A 12,092-nucleotide genomic window follows, 5' to 3' on the forward strand; every position below is an offset into this window, starting at 1 on the left:
CGTTAACTGATGAATGATACAGGACATCTTAAAACATAGCTCTAGCATGAGGTTGAGCATCTATTTTCTTGGGAAGTTTAAAAGAAAGGATGAAGACCCAAACTACCAGCAGGCCGAAATAGCTCAGTTGGGAGAGCGTTAGACTGAAGATCTAAAGGTCCCTGGTTCAATCCCGGGTTTCGGCACAATTTCAACTTTTGCTTTTCATGTCACAAAAGCTGTTTGGAGTTAAATCAACGCTCTTCTTTATCAAAACCTTTTATCAATCTGATCAACAACACAATCAATTCAACATATTATTTACTTTCTGTCTTCCTTTCAAACTTGCTTCCACCTCTCTTGTATTCAACTATGCCTCATTTATTTGCAACTTCTTGCTTTATTTTAAAGTAAAGCTTTGCCTGCATCAGCCTCCAATTCCCCTTATACAAAACTGTCAGTAGTCAGATGACATAGCTTGTACATCCTGGCCATATAGGTCTGTGTTTCAGAGTATAAGTCAATTCAGAGTTTAGAAAAAAAAATTCTACCTACATTGTCCCCTAAAAAGGATATTCACTCATCAGACCAAGTTACCTGCTGAATGATACTGGACACTTTAACACATAACTATAAACGAAAATAGAATGACCAGGTTCTGTATGTATCGTCTACAATTATTAATAATACATCAGGAGGCCACAGGGACTTGTTGGCTGAAATATCTCAGTTGGGAGATCGTTAGACTGAAGAGCTTAAGGTACCTGATTCAATCCTGACTTTCAGCACAGTGCGAGGGGATCCTACATTCTTGCAAAATATTTCTTGAAATCAGCTCTAGTTTTGTTTTCTTTATTTCTCAAAATATTTTATCAACTGATCAACAACATGATAACTTCAACAAAAAGTTGTCTTTCTGTCCTCCTTCTAAACTTGCTTCCACCTCTCTTGCCATCAGCTTTGATGACGAATGTATCCCATTTTATACTTTTTTCAAAGTAAACTCTTGTCTGCATCAGCTTTCACTTCTCCTTGAACAAAGTTGTCAGTATTGAGATGACATAGCTTACCTACTCAGGCGACATACGTCTGTGTAATACAGTGCTGGTCCACTTAGTGTTTTAAAAGAAAAACGACCTAACATTTATCCCAAAAACGCTACTCACCCATTTCACCAGTTAGCTGCTGAACAATGCAGGACACATTAAAACACAGCTCTAACCTCAGATTGAAAATCCAGGTTCTGCATCTCTGTTCTGGGATTGTTCAAAAAAAGAGGCTGAATACTATAGATGCTGGCAGGCCGAAATAGCTCAGTTGGGAGAGCGTTAGACTGAAGATCTAAAGGTCCCTGGTTCGATCCCGGGTTTCGGCACATTTTGAACTTCTGCTTTGCATGCCACAAAGACTATTTTGAGTCAACTCATATTGACTTTGTTTATAATGATCATAACATTTTATCAAGATAATCGACAATACAATTAATTCAACATATTATTTACTTTCTGTCTTTCTTTCAAACTTGCTTCCACCTCTCTTGTATTCAACTTTGCCTCCTTTATTTCCCAATTCTTCCTTTAATTGAAAGTAAAGCTTTGCCTGCATCAGCCTCCAGTTCCCCTTATACAAAACTGTTAGTAGTCAGATGACCTAGCTTGCCGACCCTCGCCATATAGGTCTTTGTTTCTGAGTATAAGTCCATTCATAGTTTACAAACATCATCTAACTAACTTGGCTCCTAAAAAGGAAATTCACCCATCAGACCAATTTAGCTACTGAATAATACTGGACAATTTAACACATAACTGCACATGCAGATAGAATGACCAGGGTCTGCATTTATCTTTAACAATTATCAAAAATACAACAGAAAGCCAAAATGGCCAGCTGGATGAAATAGCTCAGTTGGGAGAGTGTTAGATTGAAAATCTAAAAGTCCCTTGTTCAATGCTGGGTTTCGGAAAAGTCTGAGAGGTTTCTTGCTTCTCACAAAATATTTCTTGGTATCAGCTCAAGTTTTTCTTTCTTTATTTATCAAAATATTTGATCAACTGATCGACAACATGATCAATTCAACATAGAATTGTCTTTCTGTCCTCCTTCTAAATTTGCTTCCACCTCTCTTGCATTCAGCTTCGACTACAAATGTTTCCTATTTCATGCTTTTTTGTAAAGTAAACTCTTGTCTGCATCAGCTTCCACTTCTCCTTGAACACAGATTTCAGTATTCAGATGACATAGCTTACCTACTCAGGCCAAATACCTCTGTGTAATATGGTGCTAGTCCATTCAGAGTAAAAAAAAAAGCTACCTAACCTGATCCGAAAAATGCTATTTACCTATTGCACCCGTTAACTGATGAATGATACAGGACATCTTAAAACATAGCTCTAGCATGAGGTTGAGCATCTATTTTCTTGGGAAGTTTAAAAGAAAGGATGAAGACCAAAACTGCCAGCAGGCCGAAATAGCTCAGTTGGGAGAGCGTTAGACTGAAGATATAAAGGTCCCTGGTTCAATCCCGGGTTTTGGTTAAATTTCAACTTCTGCTTTTCATGTCACAAAAGCTGTTTGGAGTTAAATCAATGCTCTTCTTTATCAAAACCTTTTATCAATCTGATCAACAACACAATCAATTCAACATATTATTTACTTTCTGTCTTCCTTTCAAACTTGCTTCCACCTCTCTTGTATTCAACTATGCCTCATTTATTTGCAACTTCTTGCTTTATTTTAAAGTAAAGCTTTGCCTGCATCAGCCTCCAATTCCCCTTATACAAAACTGTCAGTAGTCAGATGACATAGCTTGTACACCCTGGCCATATAGGTCTGTGTTTCAGAGTATAAGTCAATTCAGAGTTTAGAAAAAAAAATTCTACCTACCTTGTCCCCTAAAAAGGATATTCACTCATCAGACCAAGTTACCTGCTGAATGATACTGGACACTTTAACACATAACTATAAACGAAAATAGAATGACCAGGTTCTGTATGTATCGTCTACAATTATTAATAATACATCAGGAGGCCACAGGGACTTGTTGGCTGAAATATCTCAGTTGGGAGATCGTTAGACTGAAGAGCTTAAGGTACCTGATTCAATCCTGACTTTCAGCACAGTGCGAGGGGATCCTACATTCTTGCAAAATATTTCTTGAAATCAGCTCTAGTTTTTTTTTCTTTATTTCTCAAAATATTTTATCAACTGATCAACAACATGATAACTTCAACAAAAAGTTGTCTTTCTGTCCTCCTTCTAAACTTGCTTCCACCTCTCTTGCCATCAACTTTGATGACGAATTTATCCCATTTTATACTTTTTTCAAAGTAAACTCTTGTCTGCATCAGCTTTCACTTCTCCTTGAACAAAGTTGTCAGTATTGAGATGACATAGCTTACCTACTCAGGCGACATACGTCTGTGTAATACAGTGCTGGTCCACTTAGAGTTTTAAAAGAAAAACGACCTAACATTTATCCCAAAAACGCTACTCACCCATTTCACCAGTTAGCTGCTGAACAATGCAGGACACATTAAAACACAGCTCTAACCTCAGATTGAAAATCCAGGTTCTGCATCTCTGTTCTGGGATTGTTCAAAAAAAGAGGCTGAATACTATAGCTGCTGGCAGGCCGAAATAGCTCAGTTGGGAGAGCGTTAGACTGAAGATCTAAAGGTCCCTGGTTCGATCCCGGGTTTCGGCACATTTTGAACTTCTGCTTTGCATGCCACAAAGACTATTTTGAGTCAACTCATATTGACTTTGTTTATAATGATCAAAACCTTTTATCAAGATAATCGACAATACAAATAATTCAACATATTATTTACTTTCTGTCTTTCTTTCAAACTTGCTTCCACCTCTCTTGTATTCAACTTTGCCTCCTTTATTTCCCAATTCTTCCTTTAATTGAAAGTAAAGCTTTGCCTGCATCAGCCTCCAGTTCCCCTTATACAAAACTGTTAGTAGTCAGATGACCTAGCTTGCCGACCCTCGCCATATAGGTCTGTGTTTCTGAGTATAAGTCCATTCATAGTTTACAAACATCATCTAACTAACTTGGCTCCTAAAAAGGAAATTCACCCATCAGACCAATTTAGCTACTGAATAATACTGGACAATTTAACACATAACTGTACATGCAGATAGAGTGACCAGGTTCTGCATTTATCTTTAACAATTATAAAAAATACAACAGAAAGCCAAAATTGCCAGCTGGATGAAATAGCTCAGTTGGGAGAGCAGTAGACTGAAGATCTAAAGGTCCCTGGTTCAATTCCGGGTTTAGGCACATTTTGAACTTCTGCTTTGCATGCCACAAATGCTATTTGGAGTCAACTCATATTGACGTTGTTTATAATGATCAAAACCTTTTATCAAGCTGATCGATAAGACAACCATTTCAACATATTTTTTACATTCTGTCTTTCTGTCAAACTTGCTTCCACCTCTCTTGTATTCAACTTTACCTGCTTTATTTGCCAATTCTTCCTTTAATTGAAAGTAAAGCTTTGCCTGCATCAGCCTCGAGTTCCCCTTATACAAAACTGTTAGTAGTCAGATGACCTAGTTTGCCTACCCTCGCCATATAGGTCTGTGTGTCTGAGTATAAGTCCATTCATAGTTTACAAACATCTTCTAACTAACTTGGCTCCTGAAAAGGAAATTCACCCATCAGACCAATTTAGCTGCTGAATAATATTGGACAATTTAACACATAACTGCACATGCAGATAGAATGACCAGGGTCTGCATTTATCTTTAACAATTATCAAAAATACAACAGAAAGCCAAAATGGCCAGCTGGATGAAATAGCTCAGTTGGGAGAGTGTTAGATTGAAAATCTAAAAGTCCCTTGTTTAATGCTGGGTTTCGGAAAAGTCTGAGAAGTTTCTTGCTTCTCACAAAATATTTCTTGGTATCAGCTCAAGTTTTTCTTTCTTTATTTATCAAAAAATTTGATCAACTGATCGACAACATGATCAATTCAACATAGAATTGTCTTTCTGTCCTCCTTCTAAATTGGCTTCCACCTCACTTGCATTCAGCTTCGACTACAAATGTTTCCTATTTCATGCTTTTTTGTAAATTAAACTCTTGTCTGCATCAGCTTCCACTTCTCCTTGAACACAGATTTCAGTATTCAGATGACATAGCTTACCTACTCAGGCCAAATACCTCTGTGTAATATGGTGCTAGTCCATTCAGAGTAAAAAAAAAAGCTACCTAACCTGGATCCGAAAAATGCTATTTACCTATTGCACCCGTTAACTGATGAATGATACAGGACATCTTAAAACATAGCTCTAGCATGAGGTTGAGCATCTATTTTCTTGGGAAGTTTAAAAGAAAGGATGAAGACCCAAACTACCAGCAGGCCGAAATAGCTCAGTTGGGAGAGCGTTAGACTGAAGATCTAAAGGTCCCTGGTTCAATCCCGGGTTTCGGCACAATTTCAACTTTTGCTTTTCATGTCACAAAAGCTGTTTGGAGTTAAATCAACGCTCTTCTTTATCAAAACCTTTTATCAATCTGATCAACAACACAATCAATTCAACATATTATTTACTTTCTGTCTTCCTTTCAAACTTGCTTCCACCTCTCTTGTATTCAACTATGCCTCATTTATTTGCAACTTCTTGCTTTATTTTAAAGTAAAGCTTTGCCTGCATCAGCCTCCAATTCCCCTTATACAAAACTGTCAGTAGTCAGATGACATAGCTTGTACATCCTGGCCATATAGGTCTGTGTTTCAGAGTATAAGTCAATTCAGAGTTTAGAAAAAAAAATTCTACCTACATTGTCCCCTAAAAAGGATATTCACTCATCAGACCAAGTTACCTGCTGAATGATACTGGACACTTTAACACATAACTATAAACGAAAATAGAATGACCAGGTTCTGTATGTATCGTCTACAATTATTAATAATACATCAGGAGGCCACAGGGACTTGTTGGCTGAAATATCTCAGTTGGGAGATCGTTAGACTGAAGAGCTTAAGGTACCTGATTCAATCCTGACTTTCAGCACAGTGCGAGGGGATCCTACATTCTTGCAAAATATTTCTTGAAATCAGCTCTAGTTTTGTTTTCTTTATTTCTCAAAATATTTTATCAACTGATCAACAACATGATAACTTCAACAAAAAGTTGTCTTTCTGTCCTCCTTCTAAACTTGCTTCCACCTCTCTTGCCATCAGCTTTGATGACGAATGTATCCCATTTTATACTTTTTTCAAAGTAAACTCTTGTCTGCATCAGCTTTCACTTCTCCTTGAACAAAGTTGTCAGTATTGAGATGACATAGCTTACCTACTCAGGCGACATACGTCTGTGTAATACAGTGCTGGTCCACTTAGTGTTTTAAAAGAAAAACGACCTAACATTTATCCCAAAAACGCTACTCACCCATTTCACCAGTTAGCTGCTGAACAATGCAGGACACATTAAAACACAGCTCTAACCTCAGATTGAAAATCCAGGTTCTGCATCTCTGTTCTGGGATTGTTCAAAAAAAGAGGCTGAATACTATAGATGCTGGCAGGCCGAAATAGCTCAGTTGGGAGAGCGTTAGACTGAAGATCTAAAGGTCCCTGGTTCGATCCCGGGTTTCGGCACATTTTGAACTTCTGCTTTGCATGCCACAAAGACTATTTTGAGTCAACTCATATTGACTTTGTTTATAATGATCATAACATTTTATCAAGATAATCGACAATACAATTAATTCAACATATTATTTACTTTCTGTCTTTCTTTCAAACTTGCTTCCACCTCTCTTGTATTCAACTTTGCCTCCTTTATTTCCCAATTCTTCCTTTAATTGAAAGTAAAGCTTTGCCTGCATCAGCCTCCAGTTCCCCTTATACAAAACTGTTAGTAGTCAGATGACCTAGCTTGCCGACCCTCGCCATATAGGTCTTTGTTTCTGAGTATAAGTCCATTCATAGTTTACAAACATCATCTAACTAACTTGGCTCCTAAAAAGGAAATTCACCCATCAGACCAATTTAGCTACTGAATAATACTGGACAATTTAACACATAACTGCACATGCAGATAGAGTGACCAGGTTCTGCATTTATCTTTAACAATTATAAAAAATACAACAGAAAGCCAAAATGGCCAGCTGGATGAAATAGCTCAGTTGGGAGAGCAGTAGACTGAAGATCTAAAGGTCCCGGGTTTAGGCACATTTTGAACTTCTGCTTTGCATGCCACAAATGCTATTTGGAGTCAACTCATATTGACGTTGTTTATAATGATCAAAACCTTTTATCAAGCTGATCGATAAGACAACCATTTCAACATATTTTTTACATTCTGTCTTTCTGTCAAACTTGCTTCCACCTCTCTTGTATTCAACTTTACCTGCTTTATTTGCCAATTCTTCCTTTAATTGAAAGTAAAGCTTTGCCTGCATCAGCCTCGAGTTCCCCTTATACAAAACTGTTAGTAGTCAGATGACCTAGTTTGCCTACCCTCGCCATATAGGTCTGTGTGTCTGAGTATAAGTCCATTCATAGTTTACAAACATCTTCTAACTAACTTGGCTCCTAAAAAGGAAATTCACCCATCAGACCAATTTAGCTGCTGAATAATATTGGACAATTTAACACATAACTGCACATGCAGATAGAATGACCAGGGTCTGCATTTATCTTTAACAATTATCAAAAATACAACAGAAAGCCAAAATGGCCAGCTGGATGAAATAGCTCAGTTGGGAGAGTGTTAGATTGAAAATCTAAAAGTCCCTTGTTCAATGCTGGGTTTCGGAAAAGTCTGAGAGGTTTCTTGCTTCTCACAAAATATTTCTTGGTATCAGCTCAAGTTTTTCTTTCTTTATTTATCAAAATATTTGATCAACTGATCGACAACATGATCAATTCAACATAGAATTGTCTTTCTGTCCTCCTGCTAAATTTGCTTCCACCTCTCTTGCATTCAGCTTCGACTACAAATGTTTCCTATTTCATGCTTTTTTGTAAAGTAAACTCTTGTCTGCATCAGCTTCCACTTCTCCTTGAACACAGATTTCAGTATTCAGAGGACATAGCTTACCTACTCAGGCCAAATACCTCTGTGTAATATGGTGCTAGTCCATTCAGAGTAAAAAAAAAAGCTACCTAACCTGGATCCGAAAAATGCTATTTACCTATTGCACCCGTTAACTGATGAATGATACAGGACATCTTAAAACATAGCTCTAGCATGAGGATGAGCATCTATTTTCTTGGGAAGTTTAAAAGAAAGGATGAAGACCCAAACTACCAGCAGGCTGAAATAGCTCAGTTGGGAGAGCGTTAGAGTGAAGATCTAAAGGTCCCTGGTTCAATCCCGGGTTTCGGCACAATTTCAACCTCTGCTTTTCATGTCTCAAAAGCTGTTTGGAGTTAAATCAACGCTCTTCTTTATCAAAACCTTTTATCAATCTGATCAACAACACAATCAATTCAACATATTATTTACTTTCTGTCTTCTTTTCAAACTTGCTTCCACCTCTCTTGTATTCAACTATGCCTCATTTATTTGAAACTTCTTGCTTTATTTTAAAGTAAAGCTTTGCCTGCATCAGCCTCCAATTCCCCTTATACAAAACTGTCAGTAGTCAGATGACATTGCTTGTACACCCTGGCCATATAGGTCTGTGTTTCAGAGTATAAGTCAATTCAGAGTTTAGAAAAAAAAATTCTACCTACATTGTCCCCTAAAAAGGATATTCACTCATCAGACCAAGTTACCTGCTGAATGATACTGGACACTTTAACACATAACTATAAACGAAAATAGAATGACCAGGTTCTGTATGTATCGTCTACAATTATTAATAATACATCAGGAGGCCACAGGGACTTGTTGGCTGAAATATCTCAGTTGGGAGATCGTTAGACTGAAGAGCTTAAGGTACCTGATTCAATCCTGACTTTCAGCACAGTGCGAGGGGATCCTACATTCTTGCAAAATATTTCTTGAAATCAGCTCTAGTTTTTTTTTCTTTATTTCTCAAAATATTTTATCAACTGATCAACAACATGATAACTTCAACAAAAAGTTGTCTTTCTGTCCTCCTTCTAAACTTGCTTCCACCTCTCTTGCCATCAGCTTTGATGACGAATTTATCCCATTTTATACTTTTTTCAAAGTAAACTCTTGTCTGCATCAGCTTTCACTTCTCCTTGAACAAAGTTGTCAGTATTGAGATGACATAGCTTACCTACTCAGGCGACATACGTCTGTGTAATACAGTGCTGGTCCACTTAGAGTTTTAAAAGAAAAACGACCTAACATTTATCCCAAAAACGCTACTCACCCATTTCACCAGTTAGCTGCTGAACAATGCAGGACACATTAAAACACAGCTCTAACCTCAGATTGAAAATCCAGGTTCTGCATCTCTGTTCTGGGATTGTTCAAAACAAGAGGCTGAATACTATAACTGCTGGCAGGCCGAAATAGCTCAGTTGGGAGAGCGTTAGACTGAATATCTAAAGGTCCCTGGTTCGATCCCGGGTTTCGGCACATTTTGAACTTCTGCTTTGCATGCCACAAAGACTATTTTGAGTCAACTCATATTGACTTTGTTTATAATGATCAAAACCTTTTATCAAGATAATCGACAATACAATTAATTCAACATATTATTTACTTTCTGTCTTTCTTTCAAACTTGCTTCCACCTCTCTTGTATTCAACTTTGCCTCCTTTATTTCCCAATTCTTCCTTTAATTGAAAGTAAAGCTTTGCCTGCATCAGCCTCCAGTTCCCCTTATACAAAACTGTTAGTAGTCAGATGACCTAGCTTGCCGACCCTCGCCATATAGGTCTGTGTTTCTGAGTATAAGTCCATTCATAGTTTACAAACATCATCTAACTAACTTGGCTCCTAAAAAGGAAATTCACCCATCAGACCAATTTAGCTACTGAATAATACTGGACAATTTAACACATAACTGCACATGCAGATAGAGTGACCAGGTTCTGCATTTATCTTTAACAATTATAAAAAATACAACAGAAAGCCAAAATTGCCAGCTGGATGAAATAGCTCAGTTGGGAGAGCAGTAGACTGAACATCTAAAGGTCCCTGGTTCAATCCCGGGTTTAGGCACATTTTGAACTTCTGCTTTGCATGCCACAAATGCTATTTGGAGTCAACTCATATTGACGTTGTTTATAATGATCAAAACCTTTTATCAAGCTGATCGATAAGACAACCATTTCAACATATTTTTTACATTCTGTCTTTCTGTCAAACTTGCTTCCACCTCTCTTGTATTCAACTTTACCTGCTTTATTTGCCAATTCTTCCTTTAATTGAAAGTAAAGCTTTGCCTGCATCAGCCTCGAGTTCCCCTTATACAAAACTGTTAGTAGTCAGATGACCTAGTTTGCCTACCCTCGCCATATAGGTCTGTGTGTCTGAGTATAAGTCCATTCATAGTTTACAAACATCTTCTAACTAACTTGGCTCCTAAAAAGGAAATTCACCCATCAGACCAATTTAGCTGCTGAATAATATTGGACAATTTAACACATAACTGCACATGCAGATAGAATGACCAGGGTCTGCATTTATCTTTAACAATTATCAAAAATACAACAGAAAGCCAAAATGGCCAGCTGGATGAAATAGCTCAGTTGGGAGAGTGTTAAATTGAAAATCTAAAAGTCCCTTGTTCAATGCTGGGTTTCGGAAAAGTCTGAGAGGTTTCTTGCTTCTCACAAAATATTTCTTGGTATCAGCTCAAGTTTTTCTTTCTTTATTTATCAAAATATTTGATCAACTGATCGACAACATGATCAATTCAACATAGAATTGTCTTTCTGTCCTCCTTCTAAATTTGCTTCCACCTCTCTTGCATTCAGCTTCGACTACAAATGTTTCCTATTTCATGCTTTTTTGTAAAGTAAACTCTTGTCTGCATCAGCTTCCACTTCTCCTTGAACACAGATTTCAGTATTCAGATGACATAGCTTACCTACTCAGGCCAAATACCTCTGTGTAATATGGTGCTAGTCCATTCAGAGTAAAAAAAAAAGCTACCTAACCTGGATCCGAAAAATGCTATTTACCTATTGCACCCGTTAACTGATGAATGATACAGGACATCTTAAAACATAGCTCTAGCATGAGGTTGAGCATCTATTTTCTTGGGAAGTTTAAAAGTAAGGATGACGACCCAAACTACCAGCAGGCCGAAATAGCTCAGTTGGGAGAGCGTTAGACTGAAGATCTAAAGGTCCCTGGTTCAATCCTGGGTTTCGGCACAATTTCAACTTCTGCTTTTCATGTCACAAAAGCTGTTTGGAGTTAAATCAACGCTCTTCTTTATCAAAACCTTTTATCAATCTTATCAACAACACAATCAATTCAACATATTATTTACTTTCTGTCTTCCTTTCAAACTTGCTTCCACCTCTCTTGTATTCAACTATGCCTCATTTATTTGCAACTTCTTGCTTTATTTTAAAGTAAAGCTTTGCCTGCATCAGCCTCCAATTCCCCTTATACAAAACTGTCAGTAGTCAGATGACATAGCTTGTACACCCTGGCCATATAGGTCTGTGTTTCAGAGTATAAGTCAATTCAAAGTTTAGAAAAAAAAATTCTACCTACCTTGTCCCCTAAAAAGGATATTCACTCATCAGACCAAGTTACCTGCTGAATGATACTGGACACTTTAACACATAACTATAACAAAAATAGAATGACCAGGTTCTGTATGTATCGTCTACAATTATTAATAATACATCAGGAGGCCACAGGGACTTGTTGGCTGAAATATCTCAGTTGGGAGATCGTTAGACTGAAGAGCTTAAGGTACCTGATTCAATCCTGACTTTCAGCACAGTGCGAGGGGATCCTACATTCTTGCAAAATATTTCTTGAAATCAGCTCTATTTTTTTTTTCTTTATTTCTCAAAATATTTTATCAACTGATCAACAACATGATAACTTCAACAAAAAGTTGTCTTTCTGTCCTCCTTCTAAACTTGCTTCCACCTCTCTTGCCATCAACTTTGATGACGAATTTATCCCATTTTATACTTTTTTCAAAGTAAACTCTTGTCTGCATCAGCTTTCACTTCTCCTTGAACAAAGTTGTC

At 37.4% G+C, this 12,092-nt stretch overlaps 6 non-coding genes across 6 annotated transcripts; all 6 read left to right on the forward strand.

The window, feature by feature from the left end:
- The first annotated feature begins 112 nt into the window (after nt 1-112).
- Nucleotides 113-185, forward strand: TRNAF-GAA (transfer RNA phenylalanine (anticodon GAA)). The gene has a single exon. It is a non-coding gene; the product is annotated as a tRNA-Phe (tRNA).
- A 1,096-nt stretch (nt 186-1,281) lies between these two features.
- TRNAF-GAA (transfer RNA phenylalanine (anticodon GAA)) lies at nt 1,282-1,354 on the forward strand. The gene has a single exon. It is a non-coding gene; the product is annotated as a tRNA-Phe (tRNA).
- Nucleotides 1,355-3,609: 2,255 nt separating this feature from the next.
- TRNAF-GAA (transfer RNA phenylalanine (anticodon GAA)) lies at nt 3,610-3,682 on the forward strand. Its single transcript has one exon. It is a non-coding gene; the product is annotated as a tRNA-Phe (tRNA).
- A 1,675-nt stretch (nt 3,683-5,357) lies between these two features.
- TRNAF-GAA (transfer RNA phenylalanine (anticodon GAA)) lies at nt 5,358-5,430 on the forward strand. The gene has a single exon. It is a non-coding gene; the product is annotated as a tRNA-Phe (tRNA).
- Nucleotides 5,431-6,526: 1,096 nt separating this feature from the next.
- Nucleotides 6,527-6,599, forward strand: TRNAF-GAA (transfer RNA phenylalanine (anticodon GAA)). The gene has a single exon. It is a non-coding gene; the product is annotated as a tRNA-Phe (tRNA).
- A 2,832-nt stretch (nt 6,600-9,431) lies between these two features.
- Nucleotides 9,432-9,504, forward strand: TRNAF-GAA (transfer RNA phenylalanine (anticodon GAA)). Its single transcript has one exon. It is a non-coding gene; the product is annotated as a tRNA-Phe (tRNA).
- The last annotated feature ends 2,588 nt before the right edge of the window (nt 9,505-12,092 follow it).

This window comes from Triturus cristatus, chromosome 8 (assembly GCF_964204655.1).
Source record: "Triturus cristatus chromosome 8, aTriCri1.1, whole genome shotgun sequence".
NCBI classification, from domain to species: Eukaryota; Metazoa; Chordata; class Amphibia; order Caudata; family Salamandridae; genus Triturus; species Triturus cristatus.